This window comes from Adiantum capillus-veneris, chromosome 13 (assembly GCF_014529385.1).
Source record: "Adiantum capillus-veneris isolate H3 chromosome 13, ASM1452938v2, whole genome shotgun sequence".
Lineage (NCBI taxonomy): Eukaryota > Viridiplantae > Streptophyta > Polypodiopsida > Polypodiales > Pteridaceae > Adiantum > Adiantum capillus-veneris.
The window spans coordinates 82,557,688-82,563,452 of NC_140943.1; the positions used below are offsets into that span (position 1 = coordinate 82,557,688).

Here is a 5,765-nt window from a genome sequence, read left to right on the forward strand (position 1 = left end):
CATAGTGCTCTTGCTTATGGCTCCCCCCTTTTGTGCTAGCTACACCCTCCTTTTATAGCAATTTTGAGGGCTATGGTTACTCCTCTAACCATGGTTGGGTTAGATTTTCAACACTTATCTAATTTCTTTTGCTTCGAATTATCAAGAAGTTGGTGGGGATAGATGAAGAAGAGAGAGAAGAGAGAAGTGGAGGTGATAGGACTTTTCATACTAGGTTAGTGTTAGTAAATTAGTAGAGTTAGTATTTTTATTGATTTACAAATGGAATTGGATATTTAAAATGGGAGTATCCATATATGATACAAATAAGGAAGAAAAAACTCTTAATAGATAAGAAAACATGGATTTCTTACAATGTTGATGCTCCAAGTGTCTTGAGTAGGGTCAATTTTGACGCTTGTTGACGGTCCACTAGCTTTGACGGTACGTTTTTTCTCCACTCTTGACCTTCCTTGGGAGCCAAGGTAATTAAATATGAGTAATCAATCACTATGATGCTGTCTCTCAAGAGAAGAGGCTGAATTTTGTGGTTTTTTTGATAGATATGGGTAATATGGAGGAGGAAAAATGAGACTAGGTGGTCAATTTTGGAATAGAAGTGTGTGTAGGAGACATGAGTTCCCCATGGTTTCTCTTATTCTTCAAGGTTGAGAAGAAGGTGAGTAGGGTGCAGAGAGGAGTGGTGAGAGAGGTGGGGATGATGAGGGGAGAAGTGTGTGTGAAAGAGAAAAATGATAAAGTGGAAGAGGAAGTGTGGCTGCATAGCATGGGCAAACTGGGATCCACCAATAAAATCATAGCTCACAGCTCTTAGCTTAAAAAAATATGAAAAAAATTGAGGTAAAATTTCAGTCCACGAGCTACAACTTTTGTTTGTATCACCTTTTCAAATTCGGAGAGTAAGTGACCTTTAAAAATTCAGCAAAATCGACTGTTTTTTTCCATTGCACAAAGTCCTTGTGGGGCCCTTCTTTGGATGATTCTTTTGAATGCCTCCAAGAGTGAGCCCTCCATAGTGCATGCATGCATGCCACATACCCTTGATCTTATTTGGTAGGTCTATAATTGAAGATATTGTTGAGATCATGATATAAATGAATAGTACAACTAAGGAAATCAAATATTGAGGGGTCTTAAAATATATGTACATGTCACATATAAATAATATAGGTGGAAAAAATATAAAGGGGTCAAAATAAATCTCTCTCATTATAAGTCTACCATAAAAAGATGAATATTTTTGGTGTTCAAATTTATGAGAATAATAGAGAATAGATGTAGGAAGGAAAATAATCACAATAGTGAAAAAATATACACATAAATAAAACTAGTTTTTTTGGATTTTTGTTGGGATGGAGTTACACCAAAAATAAGAGAAGCTTGCATGAAATTATTTCTTTATGGAATAAAGAGTATGCAAAATGGTAAGAAAAATGGTGGTAATGGTGAGTCAATGTACATAGCATAAATAACACACACCTAAGTATAAATATTTAAATAAATACTAAAATAATTATGAAAAATCCTTATATGTAGGCCCTATATACAATGAAATATTTACACACAAAGAGGCCATAATATACATTTTTTAAAATTTTTTATTTTTAATTTTTTTTGGCTCAACTAGCCTAGTGACTAGCTAATTGAGGGTTTTTAAAGAAAATATGGGAAAAGTCCCCTAACTCACACGCCTATGTTGAGTGAAATGGTAGGGATAGCCACAGTGTTTGGATGATTTTGGTAGGGTGGGTTAACTCACTATGGCAATTACGGAGAGCCGAAAAACGACTATCAATGTGTAGATATACACATACATTGACCACATGTCCAATCTAGGTTCATTTTTTAATCTTTATAGTCAGATGTGTGTCTACATTGACCTCGTGTCCATTCTAGGTCAAGTGATGGTCATATTTTGTTGTATCTGTATTTCTCTATAAAGATTGACCACCTGTCCAATCCACACTCATTTTTTCTATATCTTCTATCTTTCTTTCCCAAGGAAACCATGCTTGTATGTTATTTCATACACATGTGTATGTTCTTACATAGGTATATTTGCACCTAGATTGACCACTTGTCCAATCTAGACTCATTCTTTCTATATTTTATATCTTTCTTTTCCTAGAAAAGTGTGCTTGTATGTTCTTTATATTCATGTGTATTGAATATCTTAGTCATCCGTCCATTCCATGCTAAGTTATGGTGGAATGTACTTTGTTAAGCATATATGCACTTTAGATTGGTCATTTCTCTATTCTAGCTCAAGTGATGGTCATATGTGAATGTGCCCTTCTCTAGGAAAGACTTGCATAACCATGTTGTTTAATAGGCACATGTGTTGTTTAGATTGACCACCTGTCCATTCTAGATCAAGTGATGGTCGTATGATGTTACATGTGTAGATATACACATAGATTGACCATATGTCCAATCTAAGTTCATTTTTTATCTTTATAGTCAGATGTGTTGTCTACATTGACCACCTGTCCATTCTAGGTCAAGTAATGGTCATATGTTGTTGTATCTGTATTTCTCTACAAAGATTGACCACTTGTCCAGCCCAGACTCATTTTTTCTATATCTTCTATCTATACTTCCCAAGCAAAGCATGCTTGTATGTTATTTCATACACATGTGTATGTTCTTATATAAGTATATATGCACCTAGATTGACCACTTGTCCAATCTAGACTCATTTCTTCTATATTTTCTATCTTTCTTTTCCTAGAAAAGTGTGCTTGTAGGTTCTTTCCTCAAAATTAGATTAAGTACGTAATTATGACATGTTTTTCATGGTAAAAATGTCTCAAGTGAGGACCTCAAAGAAGAGAAAAGTAACTACCATTCCAGTCAGCATTGACCTTACTACCAATGAGCCTCGTCCATGGTACCTCGATATTTATGGACTACACTGGGTGCTCAATATCATAAAGTACATTTGTTTCTTGCATCAGAACAAGATAACAATGTATTTGAGGATCTAGGCCACGTAGTTGCAGTAGCTATATCAGCCGTTGAAGGGCATCCTAGCATTGAGTGCATTAACATTCAAGTTCCAGGGAATATAGAGTATTGTCTATCTCCAAAGGCATGTTTCGCTCAATGCATGGTAAAAGATAAAGAGGTGACTATGTTCTCTAGAGGTTTGAATGCAGACATGGATCCTACACAGGTGACTGTAGACACTCTTCATGACTCCATTGTCCAAAGTGTGAAGAATAAGAAGCCCTCCACCAAGAGCCCAAGGCCAAAATCTTCTCATCCAAAAGCAAAGAGGGCCAAGGCTCATATTGTTGCAGGGTCCAAAGTGGTGGATGAGTAAAATCTAGATGCTTCACAAGAGGGTACAAGCAACCAACCTCACTTAAGGTTTGTGGAGCGTGATCGTTTAGAAAAAGAGGTTCAAAAGGCAAAGAAAAGCGATACTGGAGGCATGGAGAAATATTTAGCATATTTTCCATTCAAGTATACAGAGTATGAAATTCCAGTGACGAATTTTTTTCTTGCTCCTAATCATTATAATTCTCGCCAACTTGATGAGAAGCAGCTAAATAATTGCATGCTTCTCTTTGCTGCAAGTGCAAATAGACCTTCATCATGTGCATATTTGATGCCTGTCAAGAATTGTGGCCAAAGAACAGGAATCCCAATGACGCCATCAGAGATTGAAGAAGGCAAGCTAAAAGACTATAGGTATTGGATTCTTGACGGACAACACTCTATATATGCAGCAAAAATGTTGAGAGTTCAAGAAATGACAAACGGGGGTAGATCACAAGAGCTCGTGGCAGTGTATGCTCAACGAAAGGCCCGCATTGTTGTAGATCCACCTCCACATGTTGCTATCGCTATATCTGTTATTTCAAATGAACAAGCAAAGGCCTTGCATGTGAAGCAACCATACAATGTCATATTGAAGCACTTACGTGATCAGTGGAAATTTAACGGATGTCCTGCAAGGCCACCACTTGGTGTCGTGGAGGGAACTTCATCTCGAAGCACATGGGATGTAAGTGATAAATTTCTAATCCCATATCATTTATCTTTTGCACTAGAAACATAGGATACCATGCAAGTTTGATAGTAAATTTTTGATTTCTTTAATTTCTTTGTGTAGGCGTTTTTAAGAATGGCTAGAATATGTGTTGGACCATCCTTTATTACAAAGCAAGCTCACATGGTGACTTATTCTGATGCCGTCTTTAATGAATGGCTAGATATTATAATAGAATTGGAAAATGAGAATAAGAAACCAAGTGCCACAGTATTTAGGTATCTAGCTGGTTTGGATGAAGAAGAGGTTAAGAAGCTACAAGCAGAAATAAGAGATGGCACAATTGTGTATCAAAGGGCATAAAGGACACAAACATCATGGACATGCTTGAAAGAATCAAACAACTCAAGCAAGATCGTATCATTCAAAATGCCTTGCTTGAGGAGTTTAACTCTCTCAATGAAGATGCAAAGTGCAATACTTGGGAGGATCTTGTCTTGATGTATAACATCAATGATGTTGTGTATATGAAGTTTCTTGAGCTTTGTGATATATGGATCAAGACACAATTAACGCGAGGAATGAAGAAGATTGACTTTCCAGAGAGTGCAAGAAAGTATGTTGAGTGGACAATCAATCTACACAAAGAGCAAGTAAAAGCAATAGATGTTCCTTGGAGGATTTATGTGGTAAACCTTCATATTGAAGGTTCTTCATACTTGGAGTGTCACCTTTGCAACCCAATGCCCATAGGACTTTGTGTATTGGATAGATCAGAGGCCTTTAAGAGCAATAGACATTGGTCTGAGGATTGATACAAAGATCTCTTGAATGGGATGATGTCCATCAATGGAGGTTGAGAAGAAGCACACTATGTGGTTCTTGCTTTCTTAAACATGACAGATTTTGTGCAATTACAGAACGCTTTGAATAATATGAAGGACATAATGAGACAACAGAGTGTTGGAGTTCTACATCATGAAAGAGAAGCGTTTTATGCTGGGTCCATAAAGTTCTTCTCTGTTTTGGTCCTTTTTGGAAAAAGTGATGCATCTAGTGGACTCGCAACAACTCTTGCTCCAGGAGAATCTACCACCATACTTGATGCAGGGCTACTTAATATCAATTTTCAAACTGTGCAGCATCTATCGGACAAGGATTTCTTGAGATTTAAGAAGAAAATTCTTATCAAGAAATTTACCAAGAAGTATTGCACAAAAGGATCCAAGCTAGTGGAATTATTCAGTGACGGCTATATAACAGAGATTGGTCTTGAAGAGAAGAAAGAAGTTGTAGCCATAGTGGAAAACTTTGAGGATCAGAAGAATCTAGAATCACGGATTCTAGAATTTGTGACATTGCATGATGACATCAAGCAATGGGCAGGACTTCAGGTCAATCAAGTAGAGCACCCAGTTGAGCACGAAAGCGACATGGTGGAAAGGATGAGTGAAGGCAACTTTTCCGTCAAAGAGTTTTAAAATCTTGAAGCAAGTATGTATTAACTTGGAAAGCATCACATCCATTTCATTGTTTCTTTTGTAGTTTGAACTTGTTATATCTATTATAAAGATGACTTGAAAGCTTCAAATATCTTCAATGTATCCTTTTGGTTCAATTTAGTTTTTTTTCATTCCTTTAAAAATCTTATGTCTATATTTAGGTTGACTGAAAAAGACAAATAAAAAGTTCTTTGTTTGAACAAATTGATGTTCTATTTTTTATACGTCAAAGTATTTGAATGATGGTTCCATTTTGCTATGCCCAA

The 5,765-nt window shown here is 36.4% G+C and overlaps 2 pseudogenes; both read left to right on the forward strand.

Moving 5' to 3' along the window:
- The first annotated feature begins 2,804 nt into the window (after window positions 1–2,804).
- LOC147444347 (uncharacterized) lies at window positions 2,805–3,452 on the forward strand (annotated as a pseudogene).
- A 1,441-nt stretch (window positions 3,453–4,893) lies between these two features.
- On the forward strand, window positions 4,894–5,502 carry LOC147444348 (uncharacterized; annotated as a pseudogene).
- The last annotated feature ends 263 nt before the right edge of the window (window positions 5,503–5,765 follow it).